This window comes from Leuresthes tenuis, unplaced genomic scaffold (genome assembly GCF_036924035.1).
Source record: "Leuresthes tenuis unplaced genomic scaffold, fLeuTen1.0.hap1 SCAF_3, whole genome shotgun sequence".
Classification (NCBI taxonomy): Eukaryota; Metazoa; Chordata; class Actinopteri; order Atheriniformes; family Atherinopsidae; genus Leuresthes; species Leuresthes tenuis.
The window spans coordinates 21751901-21770920 of NW_027325357.1; the positions used below are offsets into that span (position 1 = coordinate 21751901).

The 19020-nt window shown below is 38.7% G+C and overlaps 1 protein-coding gene across 5 annotated transcripts in view; it reads left to right on the forward strand.

The window, feature by feature from the left end:
- Positions 1-19020, forward strand: part of dlgap4b (discs, large (Drosophila) homolog-associated protein 4b) — a 113416-nt gene that overhangs the window by 59254 nt on the left and 35142 nt on the right. For all 5 annotated transcript variants that reach the window (XM_072382552.1, XM_072382549.1, XM_072382551.1 and 2 more), the window contains exon 3: positions 11255-11334. The gene's annotated coding sequence lies outside the window, so the exon portion shown is untranslated. The remainder of the gene's footprint in view (positions 1-11254; positions 11335-19020) is intronic.

The following is a 19020-nucleotide window of genomic DNA, read 5'->3' on the forward strand; positions in this document are numbered from 1 at the left end:
CATTCACTGTAGTGATATACTGTCTATATATAGGTTTAACCTAAGTTCAGCAGATATGAAAATGAGTAATTATTGATGTTTTATTGTTGAATTCTAGCACATAATTCCCATAAGTGCCAGAAACATGTCCTATAGGTTTGTTTCTGAGGAATTCTTTATTGTCTTTGAAACTCAATAATAAAAAATCTCTTTTTTTCTGTGCTTTAGAGCATATATTAGGGTGTCTGAGGTCATTGCTAACTTCTGAGGATAAAAACCATGCGATGCTCAGTTACATGTTCAAAAGGTTTTTTTTCTTTTTTTAGTAGTCTTCAGTATCTGAAATGCTCACTGTGTCTTTAAAGGTCCTCTCCCAGAGAAGCTGACTATGCTCTGATAGGTCAGCTGATAGGTCAAAAATAGCAGAGAACAAGAAGGCTGCTTTTTTTAGTTTAAAGTGTGCCAAATTAGCCAAGAGGCAGGCTTCATGCAAATGTGTTTCATGTTGATGTATATAAGTGAGGGAAGAAACTGCCAGCAAGGCGCTTGAGGCAACACAGCAGCAGTGTTTCCTGTGACAAAAAAATTCTGTAGACTTTGGATGTTGTGTAACTTTGCAGACTTTTAACTTGCCAACTTGATCTTGTTTTTGTTTAAGACACTCTATAGTGATTGAAGGAGTGGGAGGAAGTGTGTCAGTGTTGATCACGAGGAATGCCATGACAAAAATCTTCTGCGCAGCGTGACTTCTCCATTTTGGGAGATCCCTTGGGACTGTGTCACAGATGTGGAAATAGAAATCTGGGATGTTTTCTTATTGAAGTAAAACCCACGCAGCAAGAGGAGCGATGCTTTTAACTGGCTCCAGAAAAAGTCAGCATATGCGTGTCCTAATATGTGAGATCTCCACTTTTTGCCCCTTAATTTGGGCTCCATGAAAATAAATGTTCTGCCAAAATAAAAAATATATATAAAAAGCATGTTCAAAAGGAGAGCACTGCTTTTTTTACCCCTGCATAAAGGAGCAGAGAAGGAGCTTGTGAACATAGTTTGAAGTGTGATCGAGAGGAATTGAGCCCTTGATTCCTTGCAAAGTATAGCTTGCAGCGTTGAATAGTGGTATCCATTTTAGTTGCAACCCATTAAGCCCCAAATGTATTCTGTAGATTGTGAACAGTGAGGATGGCAGACAAAGCCTTTTGATGCTTTAGGACTTTCTCCCTGTGTGTCTTGAGGAAAGATAAGGGGATTTATAGCATTATAGTTAGAAATCAGGCCAGTAATATCTGAAAGTTTACAGAAATTATTGCAGAATAAATATTCAGCCTCAACTAAATGTTTTATTTTATTTTATTTAATCTGACAGCAGTCATAAAAATACCTTGTCTCTTGTCAAAGAATTGCATTTAAGTTATATAATGTAATAACCATCATTAGCATTCTAACATACTCACGGCTCATCAAAGGAATGAGTTATCGTTCTGCAAAGGGTTTATATCCTCTTTCCTGTTATTCGTCATTGTCTGATCTTCAGCCAAAACCTCTTACACGGCATCAAAGACACTCAGTGCTTGGTCCATTTAGTTTTTGTACACTAAACATGTGGATCAAAGCCTTGTTGACGTCCAGTGACTTTCTCAACTTCATATGCCTTCAAATTTAAAAGTATAGCAACCATTTTTTGAGACAAGCTCAGATGCTGTACATCATAAAATGAGCATGTCAAATCTATGTAAAGTTGGAACCTCAACAAACCTTAAGATATCAGTGTTTATGTATATGTATTTGCCCTTAATATTTGGTTCCAATGGAAACAGATATACCGAGCTTTTCACAAAAATAGTTTCTATTAAAAAAAATGAAGAAATTCAGCTTCTTCCTGTAATCAAAACACCTGACACAAATTAAATCATTATATCAATTTCCCTCATGAACAAATCATTGTGTATTCTTAAAGAAACACCTGCACAGTGGTACGCATGCAGTCTCTGGTGCAGCTGATCTGCAGATGTTTGAGTGCTCAATGACTGTCCAGATGTCTGCATCATGCCTGTCCTCATTGAAAGGAAAAACACCCCGCAGATTGAGGGGCATGCAAGGACCATTTACACACTGTTATACTGAGGAAGAGCTTATTGAAACTCTCTACTTAGTCTGGACTCCTTTACATGCCCCTCCTGTCCCTCTTTCTTCACTGAAATGGTTTATCTAAGCTGCTTATTCTTTTGCATTATCTCTGTGAAAATGGGATGATAGATATAATTGGATTGCATTGTTTATTAGATTATAGAGTTTGAAGAAAATGGACTTTCAAACACAGGAAAGTTTTTTACATCTACAGTATATAGGATGTCCTTTTCAGGTCAAACAACCATAAAATTGTCAGTCTTAAGCATCCCTTCTTGGGGTATCTCAGACTAGAGAAACCTTAAATTGACTGCATGTTAGTGAGTCATGTGCATTTTGTGGTCTCTAAAGCCTCCGTAACAATCACATAGTTGCTAGGAAGCCACTTTTAAACATAACAACTGTGAGAGGGAGAGCAGCAAATAATAGTCTAATCTGAACGCTGTAATAAAGCGGGTAACTTAGCCATTGCTTCAGTCCAATATAAATAGCACAGGCAACTTAAATAAATGCATATATCCATGTTCTGTCTTCTCACTGCTATGCTAGCTTAACGGGCTACTGTTTCAGCTCAGTATATGCAGTACTCTGCCATCAGTCTGAGTGGTCTTTCTTTATCTATGAACATCCCACAGGATTTTACAGTAGGCCAGCATGTTCTTGTCCTACTTTCCAACGTGCCTCTCCTCCCTCCTTGTTGGTTAAATGTGATGTGCTGGCTGTCCTTTCACTGACCTCTCTGAGGTATCAGACATTGAAGTCACGAGGCATGGACTGGAGGTAGGGTGCCTTGGTCTGTGCCCATCCATCTTGTTTGTCTTTGTGATATTTGATTCCCTCTTTTGTGCAAGCATCTCCACTGATGCACATCCACCTTTTACCTTCCCATAAATTTGGGGGTCTGGTCAGATACTGCAACCAGGTCATTTGATTCACTTAAGGTTCTATACCCCCCAAGCCCACTTTCTTCTCTACTCCATTTTCTCTTCAAATGGCCAAGCTTCTAGCTTGTAACTCACAAAGGGCCCCATGATGTTATGTCCAAGTCTAACAATATCACAACAGCGAGGAAGGAATGTGGTTCGACTTTTTCCCCATCTTCAGGTGCTCTAAACCAATAAACAACATGAATTGAGAATCAGTGCCACAGTTAGGTTGTTGGCAGAACCTCCGCCCATATTTCAGACAGCAGTAATAGCATCATTGGCAATGATATGGGTATCAATGGGCTGTAATTGAATGCAGCTTATTCTGTTATACATATGAATCGATGTCTCCTGGTGGGGCATGGAAATTGTCTCCTGAGGTCCACAGTGCAATAAAGACAGCAAAGACCTTAATAAGAGTAATTGCAATTTAATGGCTGTTACCTGTCAGCTTAATTGAAAACTTAGGTGTCATATTGCATCTCTGTTTTCTGTGAAACCACTTCACATGTCTCTGGTGATGTTTATATTGCACAGTCCTTTACCCCCACGTAGGAAATAATCTTGTTACTAGCAAGACCACAGGCTTACACACATGGGTTGGTATGATGTGAACACTTGTAAACCTGAGCACTAAACATGAACACTTTTCTCATATTGCCATTCGGGAACCTTGCTGAGAGGTCATACAGTTTCCTGGGAGCTTCATCTACATTTCTCTTACAAAGCTTGGCTGACGGCTGTAACCTGCAATGCCTCAGTCACTGATAAGATTGCCAAAAGTCAGACTGTAACAGACGAGATGTCTGTCTGTCTAAGTGATGGTGGACACTAAATGTGCAGTCAACCTGTCAGTCAGTTCACCAGCTTCAGCTGTTAACCCAGTTTTGTCCCAGATAAAAGTGGAAATCTGTCAAAACTGATGTCATCCATTGAAATTCTTGCACTGAATTATGTAACTATGAGTGAAATTCTACCTGTCATAGGAAACTCCTTTGTACATCATATTTAGAGAACACTGAGGTTCTCCAGGTTATGCATTCATTGGCCCGTTCTCCCAGGCTGTTAGTAGAAAGTGCTGCTTGGCTAACATAGGAAATCAATAATAGACGCTATGATAAGATCCTCATTAAGCTCTGGAAGAAGTTTAGAGTAATCCCTGATTAAATATTTCTGAAACAAATAAGAACGTAAAAAACACATCCATTCACAAAGCACGCACAGGCTTCAGATTCTAAGATGATGAGCTGAGGTATGAATGTGTTTGTATGATAAATGCAGCCCATACACACACATACTCACAGCGATATAGACAAGTTACTTTAACAGCTGCAAAATGGAAATGGCTTTTATCATTATTTCTATCTCACCTCCTGCAGTCACATAATTTAAAATAAGTAATAAATTATCCAATTATCGCTTCCCATTCATATAATGAACGAACTGAGATTACAAAGAAAAGCAGGCAGAAGAAATGTAATGTTAGACCAAGTCTTCCATCCTCGCCCCCTCCTCCTTTTCCTCACTGCTCCGGCTGTCCATTTGTTAGTGGAGTTCAAGAAGCTGATCATCTGTATTTGTGTGCAAAATAAGTTTCTTCGTTGGTGTCTTTCTTTTGGATTTTTTTGCCCTTCTTCTTTAGATGCAGCCACAGAAGGACAGACAGATCGACAGGTGTTGTCTGCCTGGAGTTCGTGGTCAACTGCACCATGTATGCGGCTGTGTTACTGTGCAGGTGCATGCTCCAGGATGCATGTTTCTGTTTGTTTGTGTGACTGTGTAAGTGTGTCAGTGTGTGTTTGTTTCAGTGTGTTTTAGTGTGGTTGTGTACGTGGCCGTGGATACGGACGATGTGCTTTTTGTGTGTGCATGTGTCTATTAGCTTGAAGCCATGCCTTTCCCTCTTGAGCCAGGTCCTGCAGAGCTGGCATGCTGCTATCACAGTCGGCCTGCATTTTACCAGCAGTCTCCATTTATACCGTCTGCCACTTGACTGTCCACAGCTGAAACATATATGGAATTATATAAGGCAATATGTGTGGGTAACATATTACAAGGTTAACATATTGATACTTTATTCCACTTTGCACTATATTAAATGTTCAGAATAAAATACAAAGGTAGTTGCAATCATGTCAAACCAATCTCACAGGCTTGATTGAAACACTGACTGTTCTCTATTTGCAGAGTGTGAATCTAAACAGATCCATATGTAGCTTGTGTTTCAGTGTAGTGCACAATGCTCCACTATTTCTTAAATTACAAAGATAAGAATAAAAAACTGATGAAACATATATTAATACTGAGCTCTACGTATGGGATCACGTAATTGCGTTTCAGTACTCATTCATTCTAATTATGTGGTTAAACATTTTTTTTGATTGACTAGAACATTTTACTTCTCGGAAATAAGACAGAACCAGCCTGTCTGCCAGCAGTCACTTCACCTCAGAGGTTGATTGAGACCTAAACCATTTTTCTTTTGTATTGCACAGATATTACTTTTAATGCTTCTGAAAGAAAGCGGTCATTAAACCGGTATGTCAGATTACAAATGCTTCATTGTTGTAGAGAGCCAGAATGGCCAAATGTGCCAAAAATAACATATTTACAACATAATAACTCTTCTCAATATTTGAGACATAACATTTATTGCCAGAGTTTGGAACCAAACATTATACATTGTTTCCAAAGAATAATGTTTGAATTAAATACTATTCTCCTATTCCCTGTTTTCAAGTCATTTGCATCAAAGTGAATGTTACTTTTGAAGTTCTTTTTTTTGGGTCATCCTCACAATTTTTGAAGCTATTCCAAAACATAGATGGTATCCAACTTGTCTCTGATTCCCTGCCACTGTCCCATGGAAGTGATGTCCATCTCTATGAGTAACTACTGTTAATCAGTCTAAATATATTGAAAACTGTAGATATTATCATTATTTCAAAGGCTGGTCACATTATTTTCTTCGGATATTTATTGGCATAACAATTGTCCAAGACTTTGCAACTTTATCTCAGTTATCAGTGGTTTGAAAAAGTTTTTATTAATTGTGCCACTAAGAACTTAAGCAGTATTTGGAAGTTGCTGATAAATTAACACCTCTACATTTCTTGTAAGTTAAATTAAGGAACAAAAACAAAATAATGGTAAAGGTGAATTAATCTGTGACTTGCTCTGAAAATGCCCCCCCGCCCAAGACCAAATGTTTCATTTGGAACTTGTGGAGTCAAACTCATCATCGTTCAAGAGCAAAAACCTGCCATCCACTGATGGAGTTTTATTCCCAACCTGCTGTGATACATGACTTTTTTAGCTCTGAGAACAGCATGAGTTGGCTGGTTTTCCACAACTTTCTTTTGTCTTTATTTTAGTACTCTACAGCTCAGGGAATGGAGGAAGTTCAAAGAACAAATGAAAATAGCTGACAATCCACACATTCTTACATGCAGCAAACCAGCAGTTCTGTGCTGGGATTGAGATCCTGAAGATGCCCTTAAAATGTACATAATCAATATATATGTATAAATATATGCATACATATATATACCTCCCGAAGAACAACTTTGTGGCTTAGTAACTATTTTCAAGGTTGTTTATCAATTACCTCAAATTACCTCAAATACAATTACCTCTCAAAACTCAAATTTTATTCCATTGTAGTTGTGTATTCAGATATGCAGAACTGTGGTGGTTCAGGTTTCAACCTGGGTCTACAGCCACCTCACTGGTGCTTTGCAAACTCTCATCAGTGTGTTATAGCATCTTGCTGCTATTTTGGTGCACACCCAAAAATATTTGGAACAATCCATCTGAGGTATGAACTTCTTTTGGCTGTGTTGGTACAGCTGCTGGTTCTTTAGCCTCGCCCGCTGTGATATAGACAGAACTCAAAGAGGGAGTGAAACTAAGGGTTAAAATTATGAAGAGCCATTGTCTGTGCTTTTCTCCTGTGCTTCTTTGTTATTTGTTGTTTTTGGTGCTTTGTCCTCTTTGTGATGAAGGCGGCTGTTGTAGACTTTTTTCATTTCAAGCTTCTTTCAACCAGTGCATAGCATCATCTTTGAGGACTTGCTGCTGTTAGGGTTTTTGAAGGATTGCATACAAGTCTCAAAACTCAAAATCTACTCGGTATGCATGCGGTGACAGTGACACAGATGGATATGTCCTTGCTGACATACTTGGGTAATAACTATTGATACAAACAAATTACAGTATTTGGGAGGAGTTATATACACTGTAGGCTAAAATCTAAAGTGTGGTCAATACAACCATATGTATAATTCTTGAGCCATAAAAGATTAGAAATAATGTTTTAACAGTTCGAGCATATGTCATCAGTATTTTTCACATTACAATATTATGGACCGCTTTAAGCTGTTAATAATGCAATATTTGTTTTTCATTGCATAAGGAATAACATAGGAGAGCTGTTTATTAAGCTGCCTCTGCATGCATACTGCTCTGAGGGGATATCGCTAAACTGTCTTCAGTTCAGGGCCAAATGGGCTCTACAGGAGCATGTTCTAATAAACATTAATACATTAAAGTAATGTTGGCACGTGTTTGGTTATCACGCACACACAAGCACATAGTACTCATCTGAACTTTTTAGTTGTAAAAAATCCCATTTAATCCAGTTGCTGCCAGCTTCAAAGTCATTCGTGTGATTTTAGCATGCTTAGATTTTGAAAATGAGCGTATGACTCTCCAAAAGTGTTGATACATTGCCTCACTTGTGGGATTCATCCTCAGTCACACTTAAGCAGCCCCCCATCTGCTTACTAAACACTGCAAATTCTATAAGTATAAGAAGTTCTCACACTCATCTTGATGAAAGGGCTCAACAACTTTCTAAAGGATCTTTTAGCTTCTTCACCAGCCTGTTCCTCTTTAGATTGATATAGCTGGAAAAACGTTTATGCCATCATTTGGACAATTTACATGCTGGAGTCTGAGCATCTGAATAATCAGTGCTTGCTTGATAATGCCTTTTATGTTTGGAATTCAAAGGCTGAGTAGTGACAACATGGTATTGTTTGAAGTCAAGCAGGTTCTGCTTATGTTTATGCTTCCATTCTTGTGTTTCTTAAAAATTATGCGTCAGTGATGGATGAAATAAAACACTTATCTGATGACAAGTTATACCTCATGTAAGTATATATTAAGATTTGGGTATAATTAGCCAAAAACTGTGTTTTATAAATTAAATCTGTGGGTGTAATAAACTGTGTTTAATAAACTATTTTTATTAAACAACAAGAACCTTAGTAATTTGAAAAAATATTTGAGAAAGACGGATGAACAACTGTGATGTCTAACACCTCACTGGTGTTTTCCTAGCACCCAAACAAAGGCGGTTCAGCACAATCTCTGTACTCATTTTGGCATTAAAACATGCTCTGACCACCTCTTAATGTAGCCACAGAATGATTCATTCACAGATGTAATCAAAAAAGCTGACCTGGAGTAAAAGCAAGTGAATGCTGTTTTCGATGTGCAAGCCTGTGTGCAACAACTTGTCACATTGGAGAAATGGTCTTTTCCCTGCACATGAATAAACACCTGTAGTCATAACATAGCATCCGTAATCATATGTGTGTTTCAGCGGCAGTCTCTGACTTCAAAGAGGGGCTGTGCATATGCAAGGTACTGCAGCAGCTGAATTAATTATTCACACTTAATAACATGGAGTCAGGAACTAAAGAAAAGCTTTTCTGCTGTATGGATGCAAGGGTAGTTGTAGTGATTTATCTGTTCTTGTATGTGTGGTCATGCTTCTTAATATTTAGCGCCTAAAGCTTCTGTGTATGAGTGTATGAATATTGTCAGTAACGCCAAAAAAAGATTCATTTGCCATACTTTCAAAGCTGGGTACAAACAGATCTCTAAATTCTCCAAATTGGTTTAAGGCCTAACCTGTGAATCAACAACACTGTCACCTTGTAATTCTGTCTCTTGGATTAGTGAACTACTACGTTTGATAAACTCCTTCAGAAAGTGGCAGGAAGAGATTGGAGCAGATTGTGTGGGCGTGACTGTCACAAAAAAAAAGTAGAGTTTTAGTTGAGGCAACAAAAGCACCGTGGTTAGCGTTTGCTTTGCCTTTGGGAAAAAATGTGGTTTTGGTTGAATGAATCATGCATCAAGGCAAAGTAGATTATGACGCTTAAATTGTGCTTAACCAGTGGCTAACATAGATAGTGTACTACAATATTGGACATTATTGTTTAGCTAATGTTGTCAATTTAGTACCAATATGTGTCATATTATAAAAGAGAGGACTCTTGATGGTATAGGTCAGCATTATGTTTTGATCTGATATTATGTGAATGTGTATCCTAGCGTGTATGAGTGTAAGATCAGTGGCTTGACAGTATCTGGATGTGCAGAATCAAGCTGTAAATTTCAAACATCAACACATTGAATTTATCGGCACAATCTGAAACATTTCATCTCACATAATCATTTCTCAATTAGGTCAATTTTTTATCACGATTCGCATTTGCATGCATGAGTGCAGTCCAATGCATTCTATCAGAGATTTTGCCTGGGCACTGAGTATATATCTATAATGCATTACCTACATAAAGAGCCCAATCAGCAGATCCCCCCCAGCCTGATACCTCAATTGGTTTCCCAATCTCATTTTTAATTTATTTTACTTTGCCCCAGCAAACTCAGCACGGTGAAGTGCAGTTTTACATCAATCCTTCAAATGCGCAGTGAGCAGTGAAGTGAGTCAAAAGTGGTTTGGCATGAATCCCACTCACAATTCAATCCCCAACACTCCATAAAGTCCCTTTCATTTGTCTTTTGCAAAAGTTTGTCTGAGGTTCATGAATGAGTTTAAAACTGTGTATCTATTCTCTAAGTGGGTGGGGTCGGGGGGGATCAGCATGTCATACTTACTCTAAAATCTCTTTCACTTACACTGATAGTGCTGTGTTGGATTATGTTCTCGTTCAGATTCTTTTTGAAAAACACTAGAGAGCCGATATGAGATGACCTTTAACACTGCTAAGAGGTGTGCGTTTGTGTGGCTGTGTGTCTTTGCGATTTTTCTTGACATTTCATCGCAAAAGGTCACAGCACTTTCGAGTTTTGCGTTTGTTGATTTTGTCCGGAAAATCACAGCTAACCGCTGTGGTGGAACTGCTTTCATAAATCTCATAAATGTTGTTGATGTTTAGGGCAGACACTGAGTCTGTAGCCCATTCTGTATTGTGTCACTGGGCGACATGATCTTTTGTGTTACCTTAAGCATCTCTTGTACTGTTTTGGTACATTGAAACCACAGTTTCTAACCTGTGTTCTCATGATAAAAACCAGTTCATTGATCATGTTTGTAAAATCTCTGTAAATATAAAATTCTGTCAGCCACCAGCTATTAAAAACATGGTATAAAAGACAGAACACAGCTACTTTCAAATGGTAATGTCCCTTAAGTATGCTATATAGTTTAATACTTGTGGGACTAATGAACAAAGGTGTCGTACTGAATTTTTGAGGAAAAGATAAATCCATTGTATAAAACAAGAGCTTTTGGATGCACAATGATGCCTGACCTTCAAGAACTGTTCTCCTACAGATTTTTGGTGGCATTTGTCAAAGTGGTGCTGGAAAGCTGGAACTCCTCTCCTGCTCTTCACACGGGCAACAAGAGGTTAAAAACACACTCAAGTTTGTGTTAAAGCCCTATTCAAACTCTTCTAAGATGCTATACTTGATTGATTGAGTGAATGACTGCTCGAAAAAAGCCTCAGTTTTGTCATAGCTTCTGTAACACTGCAGGTGTTATAAAAGCAACTGGACTGCGCATGAGTAGGAGACTGCTGTAACTGAAATGTGTTAAAGCGAGATGGTGCCTTTGTTCTTCCATCTAAGGTGTGGGAGAGGAGAAAGGGAGAGAAAGTAGGTCACACCAGAAAAGAAGACAACAAGGTGGAGCTGCTTGCTACTTTGCTGGCCAGCGCCTGCATACAATAAGTCCACAGGCACCGGTTCTCAATTTGATTATTTTTTACTGATTTGTCATGCTGCATGACAGAGATTTATCCTCAGCTTTGTGTGAGTTTGCGCACATATATTTCTACATGTGGGTGTGTGTCGGTCCAAAAGTAGCTTGTGTTTTTTTGTCAGTTAACAAGTAAGCGCAATGTGGCTTTATGGGTTCGTAACACACATAAAGTCTGACATGGTTTTCCTTGTATCTCATCCAGGAATTGCCCCCACTCTGATCAAGACTTCTAAGAAATGAGCTGCCAACATAAGTGCCTTGGCTGACCTCAGGACTCTGCTGGTAATGCTGCTTTTAAATTACTTCAACTGATTGAGAATTGTAATTGAGTGCACAAACACTCGTCATGCACAGAGACATAGCCATGGACCCCTAACCTTTATCCCACTTCACCTCACCAACCAGGGACAGGAGTCATCATTCATATAAGTCATTAGGAGCTAATTGCTTTTCTCTGCAAAACATACAGATGATGAAATTCAAATATCAAACACAAACCTTTCCCACTGTATTATACTATTGACTTGCCACTTTTGGTTTAGGTTTGTCATGCAGGGAAGGCTTAAGGCACAATCAATATAGGATAAGATTTTGAGATTTTTTCTTGAGTTTTTCCAGAAGCTGCTGTGCTTCCATTAAAAGTCTATGAAGAGTGGTTCTTTGTACACCTGGAAACTGGTGTTATTGCTTGAAGCAGTTCTTCAGGAAGTGCCCTCCAGTGTTCGTTATTACAAAGATAAGACGCTGTAACTCTCAGAGATGCACTGCAGATAAGAGTGTGAGATTTTAGATGGAAATTATTTTTTCTTCATACTTTCACTTTTTATGGCATTAATATTTGTAGTAATGTCCAGTGCTGATAATACAAAGCAAAACCATTCCGTTTTTCAAAGTATTTCTGCAGTTCAAGCCTTAAACCTGCAGGGATTGAATTTTTTAGTTCAGTAAGCTTGTAACACCTCATGATATGGGGATATTATGTTGTGTTTTCCATTTACACAACCAACAGACAACTAGCTACATCAGCAGTATTTTGATTTGTTTTTCTGGCCATCTGGCATACATAAGTAAAATATTCACACTCTCTGGCTTTGTTTGGGTCTCCTCTAATTCCGGAGAGGTATGCGTTCTCATCTCCAGGATGTCAAATGTTTTCAATGTCCTTGCCCTCTAATGTACACACACAGTGTGTCCTTTAATATGGGAGCTTTGTTAAGCACCAACTGCTCCAATATCTTATGCCAAGGGCAGAACTTTTTGGAGTTTTTACATCAAAACAAGTGACAAGATCCTCATAAAGTGTATGGAGGGGCTATTTCCTTGTAGTTTCACTCACTCTTTCACCAGTTGTTTGTTTAGGCGTAGGCATTACTGCTACTAAATTAGTTTTTGATTTTCACAAGAATTGCAAGATTACGTTTAGGCACTGAAACAACTTTGTAGTTACATTACTTGGCGTTTTGTAATCTGGCGCTAAAGGCAGCCTTCTCCATTGATTTGTGATGGCAGGGGGCTCTGACGAAAGGGTAGCATATAGCATATAGCACTTTTCTTAGCAAATTTTACAGTGTTTCACTATAAGCACAGGTCTTAACTACTGATCTTTCTGAATGACATTTTAAGTTTTTTCACTGTAGGAAGGTGACTGCATCAATGATTTTTAGTATATTATCACATCATGTGCTCAACAGGCTCAAACATGGAGATAACAGTTATTTCAACTGTAAACTGTATTTTGGATGATTTAATTATACTTAATGCAATATGTCTATTTGTAAGCACAACTTGCATGTGTTCAGGCCATAAACACCTATCAAGACGCCTTATTTTGTTGACCTTTCCCCGCTCTACTGATCTAATGGGAATTTGAAATGGAATCCAAACACAGGTTTAGTCGTCAGAGATCAGTTTTTCTTTACTATTTATGTTCATACTTTCTATGTCACACATGCACACAGAGACATTAGCATACAAATATAGATAACATTCATACACACAGGAGCACTACAGACCCACACATGTACAGATATTGCCTCTTTTTTTCCAGCATCAGGGGTGTTACCAGTTTTCATGCTGTGTTTTGGAGATAACAGGAAGCTTCAATCACAGACTCTTTTATCAATTCATCCTGCAACACCCCTGATCAGAGACTCCCTTGGGTGGAGGAGGAGAGAGTGTAGCAGACATCACACCCACAATAGGCCATGCTAGAACTGTTAGGATTGTACTCAGAAGCTCAATTTGACAGGCTACACGGTGGTTACTGCTGTCGCCCCACAGCAAGACGGTTCCTGGTTTGAATCTCGACTGGGGCTGGGTTCATTGATGATTCTAAATTTACCATAGGGATGAGTGTGAAAGTTTATGGATTGTTGTCTCGTTTGATTTTTTTGATGGACTGGCAACCTGTCCAGGATGTACCCGGCCCATGGCTGCTTGGGGACTCTCCTGACCCCCCCCATTCAAACCCTGAAGGCAGGTACGGAAAATAGATGGTTTCAACCGCTTTTGGGCAGTAACTGTGCACAAAAGTCACGCTGTGGCTTAATAACACATTCATTATACAGCATTCATGTGGCAGATCAATTTTACTTTCCTATTTAGGTCAAAGTGAGACGTGTAGCGTTTGCCAAGTGGTGACCTAATCAATAATGATGCCGCAGAGGAAAGGTAGAAAAGATGCTTCCACAATACTGATGAAACACTGTGATCAAAACCAAATGAGAATGTGAGAAGGGAAGTGAGGCTGCACTGGACAGCTGTGATTGATGCGTTACTCTCTTCCAGCTATCTTCGCACACAGGGAATGAGACTCAGGCAATTCCCCTGAATCACAGCCGACAACTTCCTATTTTGCCTGTTACAATATGAAATGTGCACCCTGTGAGGTTACAAAAACCTCCTTTGAGTGCAGCCAGTAAGAGTTGAAAACAATTTTGATTTACGAGTGCTCTCACTGTCCTGTACATCTGTCATGTCATTTACACCCAAAGAATATGGCAGTATTTTATGTAATTTACTGCCATTACAAAATGGGGCGTTAACCACTTTTTTTTCTGAATGTTATTTTCTCCCACGGGTGAAATGCGTCGCTTCCTCTGCGGTATTTTCAGATGAGTCACTCCAGAGAAAGCATGTTGAAAAGATCGTTTGAAATATATGAAGGCAAAGCCACCTGTAAACACACAAGACACTAACTGTGAGCAGAACTTGTAAAAAGTTAATTGTCTCTCTGTGTTACCATGTCAAGGTCAGAATCCTGTCTGACTCTGAAATCCTGTTTGCCGACATCCACAAGTTCCTGCGTTAGTGCAGTTTAACAGGATAATGAGTCTCAGTGGTGATGTTTAAACCAAAGACTGAAGGAAAGCTCATGGGAAACTTGTAAAGTAATAAAAAGCCCCTTTGTAAATCACAGCCTGAAACAACACAGAAGAACAAAAGACCTTTAATTACAGATTGTAGTAGTGCAAATAAAGCATTGAATTATGGTTTCATTACTTTTGTGTGTTTGAAAAACACACTCATTCATTTTATTTGCATGGTGCAATGCATTTTAGAGAGAGAAAACTGAACTGAACTAAAACTGGTTCTGACAATGCATTTTTCACCTGTCTCTTATGAAACACCGTTGTCCTATTTTCCACTTTCGCTGTGTGTATTGAGTCAGTAACTTCTCAGCCAGGGGGAGTGTGTCAAATCCACAATTATATGGGTTCTAACACATAAATTGACCATTTTCACCTTCCCAAAAGGAAGTTATAGCATTCGTGTTGTTCCAATTTCTTTTGACGTCTTCACAAGGAAGGGGGGGAAATTTATAGCTGCTGCTGAAGAGCAGATGACAACTAGATAAGAGGATTAATTGGATAAGGGGACCCTCGAAACATGGTCCTAAAAATCTAGTTGCCTCCCGATTAAGTGAGATAAGTTAGCCAAAGCTCCAGGAATATTTTGTGAAAACTGAAAATGTTCCTTGTGATCATGTGAGGTCTAGTGTCAGCAACTGGGACTTGGATTTCTGAAGGTTTGAAACTTGCTCTGTAATCTAAGCCTGCTGGAAATTTAATAACCTGCTGAGAAATGAGGTGCAGATATTCCTGTCCCCCTCAAGATGAATTCTAATCCCTGTGGCAAGTCCTTTACTTTCATCTAGCACCATCATCAGTTACAGATAATTTGTCAGTAGCCTACTTTAGTTTATAACCAACTATCTGCAAAACGAATGCCATTCCCTTCAAACTTAACATGCTATTATTAACTACATTAATGTGCTGGCATGCTAAAATATCCTAAAACTGGCAATGACTATGTTCGAAAACCCTCAGTGCTCACTAAACTCCCCTATTAGGTCGGTTTAAATCCTATATAGTGGACTTAAAGTATCCCACAATGCACTGTGAGAAATAGTGCAAAACTGATGGTCACTAATCTGGTTAATATATATTCTCTCATCAGTGCATGGTGCTAAAACAAAGATGGCAGACGATCCAGTAGACCAGAAGCATAAACCTGTCATAAAAATGCAAACTATAGCTGAAAATTTTCAAGTTTGTTTGACCAGTTTCTCAGCAAAATAAGTCATGACTTTATGTTGCTATTATAAACCACAGAGGTAAAATGTATTAAATAATAGATAAAAAGGTTTATTTTTCTTTATAACTGAAAGACATAAACGTCACTTGTGGCATCGTGCCTATTGCATGTGCTCATGTTAGCATTTTTTATGTGAGCGCATCATCATCCAGATGTTAAGCTCAGCACCACGTTAGTTTGTCACTTGTTACTTAACACTTGAGAGCAGACTGGACAAAGATCTTGCACTGCCATCATATTGTACCTGAGTATTTACTAGTTTAATGCTTTATATTTAGCTGTTTGTAGAGGTGGAGCTGAAACCCTCATAAAAAGACATTGCACATTCAGCATTTTGAATGTGCACATTTACTGTTTTTTTTCCCTCATTAAATATTAATAATGTTGAAGTTTGGATTGCTTCGACAGAGCGAACATTTTATTCTGTTACTTTGAGCTTTGAGATAGAAAATGATTTCCTTTTAAATGGGAACAGAGATCTACTGAGATCATTTGCTCAACCAATCAGATGTTTTAGAACAGAATTCAGAAATTCAAGGCGAGTCCTCGACTGACCCACTTAGCAGCCTGCAGTTGCCTGACAGCAAAACAAACAAGTACAAACACTTAGCAAAAAAGGCCTGGCATTTTGACAATGCAATGTAGTGTATTTTATAAATGTAGAAATGGCTACTGTATGTATGTTTTCTACAGCTGTGCATGGTAATGCTAAATGATATTCAGTAAGTGTTCACATTCGAATAAACAAGTACAGTGTATATTACAACGGCAGTGTTGAGGGATTTTGGACATAACAACTCTCACTATTGCCAAAAAGATTCTCGGAAATGCATCTTGATGGATCACAAATTAAGTGTTTGACCCCATAATCTCTACAGTCTTGAAGGAATAATACATTCAAACACAGCAGTCTTATGCCCTTTAATACATCCATGTGACATGGGCAACAGTTCCATAGTATTAGGGCTGTGGCTCAAATCTATTAAATGTCACAGCTCTGCGTGATATACAACATAACATGTGTGGCATCTTTTCTTGTCCTGCTGGTTTTATGACTATTTTCATGAATCAGTGACTCATCCCTGAACCACTGACAAGTTGATAAGTTGAAAGATAGCCATTAGGGTATTACTGTGGCGTCACATGGGGATTTTGAGAGACAAATGCATATTTGACCTACATGCTATCCATTTAGGACCCTTCTCTTTCCTCCCACAACATACAATAACATACAATCCCAAAAGGAAGTGATTTTTCACTCCTTTGCAGCAGGTGATCTCACGCTGCTGCATCCTATGTTAGGGTTAAGGCTGCATGCATTTCTTAAACCAAGAAGGATGGCCATTGTGTGTCAGGTCAAGGGCATTTTTTGAGTTGGTGAGGTTTAAAGCTTATCCTGGTGGGATTTATAGCGGGGCTGCGCTTGATCATTAAAGGGCTATGAGTGACTGCCGCTGAACATTCGCACACAAAACAGGACTTCAATGAGATTGACTGAAAAGGGATTTTTGAAGGTTTATTGTGGAGCTTGATGGGCTGACACGGTATAAACATTTCTGCCTGCACTCTGAGGGTTAACCCCAGTTTTAGTTATACACAAAAAGATGAAAAACTGGTTGATTGTTGACCAAACTTTGAACCTTCACTTATTGATGTTATTTGTGCTCTTAACCAGGGCATAAACAGCAATTACCAACAGACTTGAAAGCTGCAGTTGGATTCAGTGAAATGAAATGAAGCGAAGGCTTCAGTGTGAAGGCTAACGTTTGAATCTTTTAACATTTGAAGTGGATCATATAATCTGTGTGAGAACATGGTCGAATGGTGTCTTTGCATTCCATATATATGTGCATTCATAAAAAGATATTCAAGTGCTTGTGTGTATGCAAGCACATCTCTCTGTCTGTTTGCATTAGTCATTTGGATTTGCCCTGAATCTAGAGAAAGAAGCCACAGCTGTAGCCCACAACCCTCCCTGTGCCTCACGGTGTGAGACATCCCTCTCCTCTTTCCCACAAATAAAAATACATTCTCTAATAAAATAGTTCAAGGCTATGTCTGCCACTGTGTTCTGTATTAAAATTGGGACTAGATTATTTATATTGAAGGTTAGTGCTTGAGTCTTCTTCATGTCAATTTAAGCAGCCTACTGAATTCCTGAATTTTCTACAACCTAATTAGCATAAGGTTCCAATTTGTTCTTGATAACTGTGATCATTGCTACTCGTCATACAGACCACCTCCCAAGAGCAAATCTGGTATAGAAAATAAAAAGTGCAAAGCCCTCACTCTGTGACGTGTGTTGTGTTTAGATTCGAAGTTATTCTTTTGTTCTATCCCAAGTGTTTTCAAAATGCAGCTCATGATAAATTGTGCAGGGCCTAAGATATTTTAAACTGTTTTGCTCAATGCAATTGTTCTCACAGTTAAAGGTGGGTTGGCCCCAAAATCTTTAAAACAGGGACCATGGCCATGACAACTGCTAGCACATAAGAAGTGAAAGTAGGAAGAGGTCAAATGTGTTTGTCATTTATTGGCTTAAATGTTTTCCCCTTCCCTTGTGTATATTTTTTAATTTCATGTTGTCCTTAGAAACACACTGTCCTGGGGTTGTTTATTAAATGGGGCATAAAGTTTTCAGCCAAGAACTTCTAATTTTGCACTTAACACATGACTCTGTTTTTAATGAATCTAATGGCAAATGAACACATCAGCCTTATATCTGAATTAGCATCCTCATGTGACACTTTGCAATGGAAATTTTTTTTTAGGTTGGATCTAGGACCATTTACATATCACTCTCAGCGCGGTACAAGTCTGAGCTGCGGCAGTCACATTAAGCTCGCCTCCACTCTGCAGACATTATCCACTCGACATGAGCTAGATCAGCTGATTATCATTGCAGCACCATATAAAACTGTGTTAACACAAGACTGTACAGAAAACTTGTGTGTCTGTGTGTAGATACTTGTGTGCGACAGGCTTTTACGACAGAAAGTTTTGAATATAATTTGGTAGTGTTGGTAGAACAACACAAATGACATATCTTTGTCTTGTGCTTTGCAATCCATGCCCACTAACTGCACTTTTCCAAATGACTTCATAGAACAAGGAAGTGTTGCATTGTTTGAAGCACTTCACTGCTGCTGCAGAGATACCGTTGTCACGCCCACAGTTGAGGATTCTCCTACCAGTCAGTGGTCTGCAGTTTTTTTACAACACCGTTTAATATCCGCTCAACTGGCTTGGAACTTCGGGTCAAGTTTTAAAAAAGATAATCAGTTGTGCTGAAAAACCTACTTTTAGATAAAAAGCATTAAAAAAAACTCCAGCAGACACACGGCAGTGGTGACAAGGTGAAGTGAAAGATTA